General features: G+C 39.2%; 1 long non-coding RNA gene across 1 annotated transcript; it reads right to left on the reverse strand.

Annotated features, from left to right (window-relative positions):
* Positions 1-2125: 2125 nt before the first annotated feature.
* On the reverse strand, positions 2126-2992 carry LOC136063771 (uncharacterized). Its single transcript, XR_010625427.1, has 2 exons — positions 2691-2992; positions 2126-2313 (listed from the first exon to the last, which is right to left on the reverse strand). It is a non-coding gene; the product is annotated as an uncharacterized LOC136063771 (long non-coding RNA).
* Positions 2993-12451: the final 9459 nt, after the last annotated feature.

The raw sequence follows: 12451 nt of genomic DNA on the forward strand, positions 1-12451 counted from the left end.
AATTGTTTTCATAGTATAGCTTTTAAATATATATAAAAGGTTAAAGAAACAAGCTTAATGATCACAGTTTCTATTCAGCGCCCAACAGTAAATTCCTGGCATGGCCTCAATAGTGCCAGAACGCTTTTGCAGTCTCGACAAGATATAGGCCACGAGCAATATAGGTCTGAAGAGAACCATAAAGAAAGTAAATAAATACAAAACCCCTTGCATGCTAGTTTTATATGTTAGTCATTGACAAATCAATCCGCAAATTCATCGAGGCTTTGCATGCATGTAGGTTAACAGAAAGGCTGTTTATCGCAAAAAGATACTGATTTCTATATAGTTTATAAGCAAATTAACTTCTAGTAAAGTCAAGGCTTTTTAAATTTTACTGTTTAGTCTTTTTCCTAGCTGCCCACATAATTTGTGAACATGTCACATTAAATCCTAATAGAATTTAAATAATCTGACCAAGATATAAATCCATAATATGATATTATAAGATTTATTGATTAGCTGATTGCCATATATTTATTACTGTTAAAGTTATCTTTAGGAAACGAGGTCACTCTTGAGATTCAAGAATCAGCTCGCAGCAATGGACGCTGAACTTTTCAATTCTGCAATTTCTGGGAATGAAATTAGCTTTGCTTCAAATCCCGAGCAGTTGACAGCGGGGGGGAACTCTGTTCTTCACGTGGCAGCAAAATCTCGAAATGTGCACATCATGGAAAAGGTCCTTGATTGGCAACCACCACTTTTGTATATGACAAATTCCAAAGGCAACACTGCACTACATATTACAGCAAGCTTAGGGCATTCTGACACGACAATGCTGCTAATAACTTTTGCAAAAGGCCAAGAAGTTGAAATGAAAATGGAGCTACTAAGGAAGCAAAATCTGGAGCAGAATACAGCGCTGCATGAGGCTATAAGATATGATCATTACAACATTGTGGAGTTACTAATTCAGGAAGACCCAGGGCTGACTTTGATTACAAATAATGCTGGGGAATCCCCTCTCTTCCTAGCAGTGGATCGAAGATTTTATAAAATTGCTCTTCACATCATAGATACGCCAGGGGATCACCTCCCTTCCCATAAGGGAAGGAAAAGCAAGAATGTCTTGCATGCAGCTGTCATTAATCGCGCAAAAAGTGGTAATTATCTTGAACTAAATCTTTTGAAGTTTTCTATTCCTTTTTTGTTTTTTAGACGAGTTCTACTAAATTTAGCCAAAGAAGTTTAGGCTGATTATACTTATTATCTTATACAACATATATGACACACAAGCAGAATTTTCTGTGTTCAGCAATTCACTCTATGTTCTAACATTACTCCCAACCACTCAATATACAAATTTTGCATAGCACGAAATCTTCTATTGAATAAAGAAATGGAAATTATTCAACCGATTATCTTAAGTGTAGCACTTTCTGTATGTCCCATTGAGAACAATTTGGTATGCATATGTTAGGTTCTAAATATTTAGTCTTAAATGTTTAGGTTCTAAATATGGGTATGTTGGCAAACTGAGAACAAAAACTTTTCTAGGATTAAATCTTAGGGTTTTTGAAGTGTTTTAGACCTTGCTCAAGTTTATACAAGTCAAGATTCAAAAACGGACAAGCTACGGAAAGGAGAATTCAAAAACTAAAGAGCTTGATCGATCGAAAGAGAGCTTCAACCGATTGAACTGCGATTTTGTAGATTTTTAAATTAGGCCTAACAGCCCGCGAAACGTTTAGGTTTTGGGTCCAACACTGCTAGATATAAAAGGAAAATCCTGATACACATTTTTCAAGTCTTAAGAATTACTCCTGCGAAATATGTGAGGTTCTATAACCTTCTCACTCTACAAGTACCTACTAGAGATCAAATTCATATTGCTAGTACCCATCGCAGATAATTTTTTTAATATTTTTAATTTTAAATATCTACTGAAAATATCATCATGGATCAGTTTTTTCCTTTAAAAAAAAAAATATATAATAAAGAGATAGAAGAATAGAAAAATAAATTAAATATGATCAAATAAAGTCTCTTCTTAATTTCTTAATAGAAATATTAAAAATATAACAAAGAATTTAATTGGAAATATCACAAATGAGCAAGAAATCCAACAAAAAGAGTTTGAAGATAATGAGATAATATAATAAATTCATAACAATGAATTCTTTTGGGGAATACGGTACCCACTAGTAAGCAAACTGTCATACGAACACAAATGTAAGTGATTATATTTGTACATTTAATTTCCATTCTCTTGGTGCCAGGATTCAACAGTGCAAGCTTTACCAATCACACCCAAGTTTCCAGAAATGCTACCTACAATTTATTCTCCAGCCATGAAATAGATACTAAAAAACAAATTCTGCTGATTTTCTAAAGTTTATCTACTAGTAACTCAAAATGCATGCATGATACCTCATCTCAAATGCATGCATATCAATTTGCACAAAATTTAGGTTGCAATTCATAATTGTAACATGTATCAATTGTGTTTGACAAATAACCCATATATAAATTAGTGACCACAGAGCTATTTCTACAGTACAGATGCAAAAAACAAAACCCAAATCAGCAAAAGAAACCAAAACCCAGAGTTAAGCGATTACAACAGAAGATGAAAGGAACCCATATATGAATAAAAAAAAAAAAGAAAAAAAAGAAAAGAAAAAGAAAAGTGAAAGAAGAGAGAGAACCTGGGCGAAGTCGATAATGAAGTGCCTGAAATTGGGATGCAAGCCAGCCCCCTTCTTAAGCCGATTGGCAATGGTTTTGAGAGCGAGGGTTCCCAACTTCACCACTGGGTTCTTTGGAAACCACCCAAAGAACCCACCATGGAATCCCACTGAAATTGAACCCACATGCAAACCCAAACAATACAAACATCAATAACAGAGAAGTGATGCAGAACTGGAGGGAATGAAATACAGAAAGCGAGAGAGGAAGAAGAATCGGAGAACGCTTAAGGAACAAACTGAGAGAGTGACCATCAGAATTTTATTTTATTTAGTTTATATACGCTGACTTGCTTTAACCAGTGACCGGTATCTAATAAAATTAAATTAATGGTCAAGATCATAACATCATTAAGTTAGTGGTTCAGATTTAGCTAGATACCCCACCTCAAAAAAATATTACCGTAGAATGACCCCGAAATATGTATTGTAACAAATCTTAATTACACAAAAAACATAGACCTTTTTTTTTTTTCTTGTTCAAATTCCTTTTTTTTTTTTTTTTTTTTTTTGAATGTTGTTCAAATACATTTATTGCTTTTTGAACTTTACTCAGTACTTCTTATAGTTGTTTTAATATATGCTTTTTAAAGAAAAAAAATTTTAAAAATGAAAAAAAATCATAACTAAGATTGATTGTGTCCCAAGAATTTAAGTAGATTAATTATACTATCAAATGAAAGATGGTAACAAAACTTAAATACAAAAAACAAATTTGAAAATTTGCATCTCAAAAGTAAGAAGAATGTAATTTTTAAATTAAAAATTATATTCAAGAAAGTTATATAAATTTTATTTAATTAAATTATTCTTTCACTTTCAAATTATAATTTTTTTTTAATTCTTTCTTATATTTATTGAATCGTTATAAAATTATATCCCGAATATATTTTTCCATGCACAATTTCAATTTTCATGTGCAGAATTATTTTTTTGATCAGTAATTGTATATCAATTTGTGTTCGTAGTATAAAAATAAGCTGGATTCTACAGAAAAGCAATTAATATCGTCTAGTGAAACTGACAGCAAGGTTATATCCTAATTCTATCAATGAAAAGGGAATGTAAAATATAAAAAAAAAAAAATTTACCCTATGAAATCTGGTGCCTTGATTAATTGAAAAGATTCTAAAAATATTTTCAACTATTCATATATCATCAACACATGCTATCTTTAACTAACTCGTAACAACATGATTTTCCCTCTCTTTTTATAGATTTTGTGCACAAGATGTTGGAAAAATTTCCAGATGCAAGTTTGGAAGCGGATGACTCTGGCTGGATTCCTCTTCATTATGCTGCACATTTTGGCAATGTAGATGTTGTCGAACTATTTTTGCAAAAAAATAATTCCATTGCTTACAAAAAGGACAATGAAGGGATGTGTGCTCTCCACATTTCGGCTAGGGAAGGAAATGAGGGTGTAATGAGAACAATCATTAAAAAATGTCCAGATTCTTGTGAATTGTTGGACGACAAACAGAGGACAGCTCTTCATCTTGCCGTGGAAAGTGGAAGGGTAAATGCGGTGAAACTTTTCCTAGAGACAGTAGCTTTTCAGGATCTCATAAATGAGCAAGATAAAAATGAAAACACGCCTTTGCATCTTGCTGCTTTGCATCTAGACATTTATTCTGTTCTTTTGAGTCGAGCTTCCAGCCATGATCATTATAAAATATTAAAGATTCTTGCACACGACTGGAGAATTGACAAGTGGACTAGGAACAAGGAAGGGATGACCACCGCTCACATTATTCAATCAAATAACCAGCTTTTATGGTTTCAAAAGGTAAAAAGCCCGGTAAAACTGTTCCTAGTGAATATATATTAGTTAAAAAAGTATTTATATATTTTGAAAAAATAATATACAATGCATGACTCGTACTTAGTTTAATTAGTAAAGTCTTTTATCATTAAATAAAAAAGTAATATATACCGTATTATTTTTTAAATTTGATTTTCTCTCTCTCTCTCTCTCTCTCTCTCTCTCTCTCTCTCTCTCTCTTTTTAACTTTAATTAAAAATAAATTGATGATGCTGAAAATTGTCAGTAAGTCGCACAGTCCTCGCATGATCAAGACAACACCTGGACAACATAAAACAAGAAGACCTTAGGAGAATACCGGTATGGTACCGGTTAAAGACCCTCCGAAGGTTAAGTTAGAGAACTTCTCACAACTCTAGAATGCTAGAGCTTGGGTGAATTATGCGTACCTTTGCTTTCTGAGGGCTTTTGGTTTTTATAGTAGTCTAAAACCGACCTTTGTTTCTTGGCGAAAAAGATGTTTCCATGTGAGGAAGATCCTCATAAATATACATATTTTGTGAGATTCTTCCCATATAGAGACCTCGTTGACTAGGGTTAATCGTAGGGCGCAAGATATTTCCATTTAGGGTTACTTGGGGACCTCCTAGCCATGTAGGTGACACGTGACTTTTGTATCCGTCCCATCCTGCTTGCTAAGGTGGAATCTATCCACCACAGAGGATCCGTCTGTCATACCCTATCTCATCCGTCAATTCCAGTTGGCTTAAGGAGAACAGATTTGTCTACTTTATTTTGGTCCTCTCCAGCTGCCCCCTCACTTTAAGAGTCCGTCGCTTTATTTGGCGGACGAGCTTTTAAAGTGAAGGTATGATTCAACCCTCAGGGAATGCATCTTGATTGACAACCTAGCCTAATGTATTTAATGCACTAGGGACATGTGTCACATTGATCAGTGGCTAACTGCTCGGACCGATGCGTCCCTTCGTCTTCCATGCCATTTTCTCTATATATATGCCATCTTCCCCTCTCATTTTTCACTTTTCATTACAAATTTCTAACCAGAGCACCACCGTCTTCTTATTGCTAGCACGTATACCGTCCACTTGGTGCGACCATCTCCCAAGCTTTCTCTGTCGGCTTTCTTTCATCGTTAACTTGTAAGTGCCCTACTTTTTATACTTTATTTTTTGCTTCCCTTTGCATGTCCGTCCATTATGTAGATCTTGTAGAGTCTTAGGGTTTATCCGTCACGTGTAGGTGACAGATGTCTAGTGTGGCGTCGAGTGACCAGTCGTGTGTCCGTGATGGGGTGAGCTACAATGAGGTGTACCCATCAGGTCAAAATGACCCTGGCACCTCTTCTGATGAACAAAGTCCATCATCCAATTCACCTTCCTTAGAAGTGGATGGGGACATAGATGTAGATGGGTCATAGGATGACTTAAGTGACCAGATGGCTAGTGCTGAACCCCTAACCCAATCTGTCATAGGTCCTAACGGCCTTAGGGAATTCATTATCCTTCCATTTATGGATGGTAAATGACTTCAGGTCCACAATCAAGCAAAAAAATTTTGACACACTTAGAGAAAATTCCAGATTCCCGTTAATATACCAATCCGTCTACCTTATAAGTCCAAAAAATGCTACTACAAGGGTGTAGATGACGTTGGGGTGTGCGAGCAGATGCTTAAAGCGGGGCTAAGGTTCCCATTAAGCGCTCTTCATTGCCGCCTTCTCCAAAATCTGGGGTTGGTCGTCACCCAGATCTCTCCTAACGCTTGAAGGGTCTTTCTCGGCGCGGAGGTCCTGTGCGGAGTCTTTCAAAGGGGCATGCAGGATGATGACGGAGGAATTCTTTCACCACTACCGTCTGTTCGAGATCATCTAGTCTAAGGGAATGTACAGCTTCCTACCAAGGAAACCGTCTCTTAGGCTAGTTTGTGAGACCTCCGACTCCAACAGAAATTGGAAGAGTCGGTATTTTCCTTGAAGGGGACAACTGGATGTGCCATCCTGATGACCAGGAGTTCATGATAGTTGACAAGACTTGGGGAATAATGCCCCAGTTTGGTATGTGTCTGTCAGTCCTTCAATTTTTCTTTATCATTGCTTGTTTCACATAATGTTCTGACCATCTCCTTTAGCAGCTCGAGACTGTCCAGAGGTTACTCTTGAGTAGTGGAGTTTTCTGAACAGATCTTTAGGATCGAATTGAAGGAGAGAACTTGGGTGAAGCTTGTTACCTCAGATACTCTCCACTGGTACTGCGAGGGACCTGAGCCCACTGAAGCCGCCCGTTGCTACAATCGTTAGCTCGCCAATGTAAGTCTGTCACATCTTTTTTATTTTATTTGCAGTAACTTTACCTAACTTCTATTTTGGTCCGTCTTATTTAGAAATGGAGGACGGGAAGAGGAAAGCCTACATTAAGTAGCAGGCGGCTGCAAGGAAGAGGGAAGGAATGGTACATCCAACCCATCAAAGAGGAAGTCGTCTAATAAAATGATCGTCCACCTAAAAAACCCAAGGTGGTGAGAGAGCCTGTTGTGGCTATTCCTATTGAAGGGAAGCTTCCTCCCCTGCCCATCCATGGGAAAGGCAAGGGCTTGATGACGGGTCAAGTTCCTGGTGATGAAAAACACCCCATCCTTCTTCGTGAGGATCCCCAGTATGCTTTAAAGCAGCTTTCATCCATCCTCACAAGAGAAGACTATGAAGACTTGGGCAACCATTCTATTGAGGCCATGGGAAAGACGGGCCTCTTTAGCTTGGTTCAAGTTCATTTCCATTTCCTTTTCTTTCTGTCATGCTGTTTGTTCATTAATTTATGATGTAGAAACTAACTCTGTTTATGGATGCCTATAGGGGGTGCTCATGATAAAGGGTCTGATGGACCGCTGCTTGTCCCAAGCGTTGATGGTGGATCGTGTAAGGGCTAGGGCAGAGGCATCGAAGGTCAAGCTCGGTGAGTTGAAAGCCTGGAAGGTTGTCTGGGAGAAGAAATTTGACCTGACGAAATGGCTTCTAGAAGAGGCAGAGGTGCAGGTAGAAAGGGCTGAAAAAAGTTCTTTAGGACAAGGAGGATGAAATCACCAAGTCCAAGAAGCTGCTTCATCGGGCTAAGGATGACAAAATCAAGGAGTATCGTAATTCCGACACCCTTCTATTCGAGCTGGGATAGCTTCGACAATTGCCTTCGTCAGGTCAAGGCTTCCTTCCTAGACCTGGACCTATCTCATATCACCATCGACACCAAAGGCCAAACTTCAGCCCGTCTGGTTGAATAAGAAGGAACTGAAGATCTTTTTGCTGATCATGAAAAATCTGTCGAGGATGGTACCCGTCTGCTTGAAGATGTGTAGGTTTTTTTTTTTTTTTTTTGTTTTGTTTTGTTTTGTTTTTTTTTTTTTTGTTTTTGTTTTTTTGTTGTTGCAAAGATCTCTTGTAAGAATAGTATTTATGTTTAATTTATCTGTTGCTTATTACCTTAGCATGTAGACATTTTCCTCTATTGGCATTTATAATATTTTGGTTATATGCTTGACAGTGTATACTTGCAATATTTATCCGTTCATTTTGGACCTACACATGTACGTTTTCTTTATGATGAACTTGTGCAAGTCTCAGTTATTGCTCTAGAATGAGCCTGTCCACTGTTCGGGACTTTTAATGGAGATAAGTCATCCTTACAGGATGAGCCTGTCTGCTTTTTTAGATAAGTCATCTTTACGAAAAAACTGCCCTTTGGGCTTAAAAGAAACTGTAGTACTTCTTAAGGTGCTCTGAGCTCCATGGATGATGCCACTTTTGTCCGTCCAGTTTCCCTAGGTGGTAGGTTCCTTCCTATACCATGATGCAATTCTATATGGTCCTTCCAGTTAGGTCCTAGCTTCCCCTAGGAGGTGTCTTTTGCGGCACCCATTATCTTTCTTAAGACAAGATCTCCAACCTAGAAGTCCTTGTGTCTGACTTTGGATTTGTAGTGCTTGTCCATGAGTTCTGGTATCGTGCTATTCTTTGTTTAGCCGTTGTTCTGACTTCGTCTGCCAGATCAAGTTGTAGGCACAAAGTTTTGTCATTCTTGCCCTCGTTATGGTTCCCTACTCTGTAGCTTATAAGTCCAACTTCAACTGGGATGACCGCCTCACTTCCATATGCTAGTCGAAATGGTGTCTCCCCTGTAGGCGTTCTTACTGTCGTCTTGTATGCCTATAAACACTTGGTACTTCGTCCGGCCATATACCCTTTGCCCCTTGAGCCGAGTTTTGATGATTTTAAGCAATGATCGATTCGTGACCTCAACTTATCCATTGGCTTGAGGGTGGGCGGGCGATGAGTAGTGGTTTTTGATCCCTAACTAAGAGCAAAAATTTCTAAATGTGCCGTTGTCGAAATGCATTTTGATGTCCGAGACAAGCACTCTAGGTATACCATACTTGCAAATGATGTTCTTCTATATGAAGCTTTGTACATTCTTCTCCGTGATGGTGGTCAGGGCTTTAGCTTCTACCCATTTGGTGAAGTAGTCAATACCGACTACTAGGAATTTCAATTGTCTAATCGCTGTTGGGAAGTGGCCCATGACATCCAACCCCCATTAAGCGAAAAGCCATGGGCCATCATTGGGGTGAGCTCCTCTGTTGGTTGCTTGATAAGGTTGCCAAATCTCTAACACTTGTCGCAAGCTTTGTTGTATGCATGGGCATCCTTCTACATGGTTGGCCAGTAGTATCCCGCCCAGATTAATTTATTCACGAACGACCATGATCTAGAGTGGTTTCCACAAACTCCTTCGTGGACTTCTCTCATGACATAGTCTGCCTCTTTAGGGATGAGGCATCTTAGGTACGGTCGGAGAAGCCCCTCTTATATAAAACGTCTTTAATCAGAACGAAGCGTGCTGCTTGGACCTTCAATCTCCTTGTAGCCTCCTTGTCGTCAGGTAGCATGCCGTCCTTTAGGTAAAAGTTATTGGCATCATCCAATAGTACCCAAACCTATCTTATGCATACCGAAGCTGTCTATTACTGGTAAAATTTGAACGAAGGATAATACTTGACCAGGGGTGAGCATGTGCTCCATTGAAGCAGCTTTAGCAAGTCGGTTGGCATGCTTGTTCTCCTCCCCTGGGATTTGAACAATCTTTACTTAGAGGTTGCTAACTCTATCCTTCACCTGCTCGAGGTACTTCCTCATCCGCTCATTTTTGCATTCATAGTCGCCATTAACCTGACTAGTTACTACTTGAAAATCGCAGTATACGACCATATTTTTAGCTCCTGCCGCCTTGACAAGGTTCAGCCCCGCTATCAAGGTTTCGTACTCTACTTCGTTATTGGTTGTAGGGAATTCAAGACGGACCATGCATTCAATCTTATCTCCTTCTAGGTTGTGGAGTACCACACCTGCTCCACCTGCTTGCCTATTGGAGGATCTGTTCATGTGGATGCTCCATGGTGGGCCCTTTTTCGCCCCCTGGTCTTCGACAAGAGTGAATTTTGCGATGAATTTAGCGACTACTTTCCCTTTTATAGCCATGTGCGGTTGATATCGTATGTTAAATTCGCTTAACTCGACTACCCGTAACGCCATTCATCCATCAGCTTCAGGGTTGGTCATTGCTCTACACAGGGGTTTATCCATTAGGACGACCACAGTGTGTGCCTAGAAATATGGCTTGAGCTTTCGTGCCGCAATTACTAATGTGAAAACAAGCTTTTCCATCGAGGGTGTTTCTCTTCCACTCCTCGGAATGCTCGGCTTGTGAAGTACATGGGCTTTTGCACCCTATTCTCTTCTCTGATCAAAGCCGCCCTGACAACGGCCGGGGAGATGGCTAGGTATAGGAATAGTTCTTCACTTGGCTTAGATGGGCTTAGTAATTGCGGAGAAGAAAGATATGCTTTCAGATCTTCAAACTCTTGCTGGCACTCAGTTGTTCATTCAAATAACTTGTTCAATGTGTGGAAGAAAGGTAGGCACTTATACATTGCTCTTGAGACAAACCTGTTTAATGCAACTACCTTGCCATTCAGGCTTTATATCTCCTTGACCGTCTTTGGTGGAGCTAACTCCATTATGGCCTGTATCTTTTCCAGGTTGACCTCAATACTCCTATGGGATACCATGAATCCCAGAAACTTTCCTGCTGTCACCCCGAATGCATGCTTGCTTGGATTCAGTTTCATGTTGTAAGATTAAAGGGTGTCGAAGGTCTCTTGGAGGTCGCTCAAGTGGTCGTCCTCCCGTATGCTTTTTACCAGCATGTCGTCCTCGTATACTTGCACATTCCTTTTAATTTGATGAGCGAACATTCTGTTCATCAGCCTTTGGTATGTGGCGCCCGCATTCTTGAGTCCGAACGGCATTACTTTGTAACAAAAGAGACCCTGGCTGGTAACAAATGAAGTCTTCTCCTGATCACCCTCATTCAGTTTGATCTAGTTGTAGCCAGAGAATGCGTCCATGAAGCTTAGCAGTTGGTGTCTTGCTGTTGAGTCTACCAAGATGTCAATCTGCGAGAGAGGATAACTGTCCTTGGGGCAGCCCCTATTTAGGTCTGTGAAATCTATGCATATCCTCCACTTTCCGTTGGCTTTCTTGACCATTACAATGTTGGCTAGCCAGTCGGGGTAGTACACTTCTCGTATGAAGTCGGCTTCTTGTAATTTACGAACCTCCTCTGTGATGGCTTTGTCTTGCTCTTGTGCGAACACTCGCTTTTTTTGCCAAACGGGAGAGAAATAGGGCGATACATTCAACTTATGGACTATGATTGATGGATCAATTCCGGGCATGTCCTCATGGCTCCAGGCAAACACGTCCTGGTTTTCCCTTAGAAACGTCGTGAGTGTTTGACGCATTGGCTGGCTAGCCAAAGTGCCTATCTTGGTTGTTCGTTCAAGCCTAGAATCATCAAGGAGTACTTCTTCCAATTATTCTATTGGTTCTGCTACTGTTTGTTGTTCTTCTATACACATAGTCTGCAAATGATTGTCCATCTCCAGCATGACAAGTAGCATTCGCGTGCTGTCACTTGATCCCTCTTTACTTCTCCTACTCCGTACTTGGTGGGAAACTTGTTCATCAAATGGTAGGTTTAGGTTACGACCTTCCATGAATTCAAAGTAGGGTGACCTAATATGGTATTGTACGCGGATGAACAATCAACAACCAGGAATATGACATCCTTGGTGATCTGCTGAGGGTAATCACTTACCGTGACTGGCAGGGTGACCGCTTCTAGGGGATGCACCCTTGTTCCTTCGAATCCTACGAGTGGTGCATTGGTTGGAATCAAACGTTCTCTCCCTATCCTCATCTACTGGAATGTCGTATAGTATAGAATATTGGCAGAGCTCCCGTTGCCCACAAGGACTTGGTGTGTGTTGTAATCCCCTACATGTATGTTGACTACAAGTGCATCGTCGTGTGGGTGATGGAGACGTTGTGCATCTTTCTCCGTGAACCTAATTACGGGATTGTCGATTCGTGCCATCTTTGGGACGTGTCCCATTAGAGCATCTCCAGCAGAATAGCCAAATTTTTGTACTGTTTGGCTAATGAACAGTGGCATTTAGCTTTTGCCTACCCACTTTTTCAAATACACTTCCAACAGATTCTCTATCACATTCTCTATCTCATTTAAATATTATTTCTTCATTCATTCTTTATTCATTTTTCAATATTTCTTTATTCTTCCTTTATTCATTCCTAACGGCTATATTTTTCAAATTCCCAACAGCTATATTTTTTAAATTTCACAACATTTTCAAATTTTGCAACAACTATATTTCTCAACTATTTTATTTATCCCATCATATTTTCAAATGATCATACATTTTCAACAATCATATTTTTCCAATGATCATACATTTTTCAATATAAATAATATTGCAATGATCATATTTTTCGATATATATAATCTTCTAATGCAAAGTTTAATGACAATAG

The sequence above is a fragment of the Quercus suber genome, unplaced genomic scaffold (assembly GCF_002906115.3).
Source record: "Quercus suber isolate HL8 unplaced genomic scaffold, Cork oak 2.0 scaffold_575, whole genome shotgun sequence".
Taxonomy (NCBI): Eukaryota; Viridiplantae; Streptophyta; class Magnoliopsida; order Fagales; family Fagaceae; genus Quercus; species Quercus suber.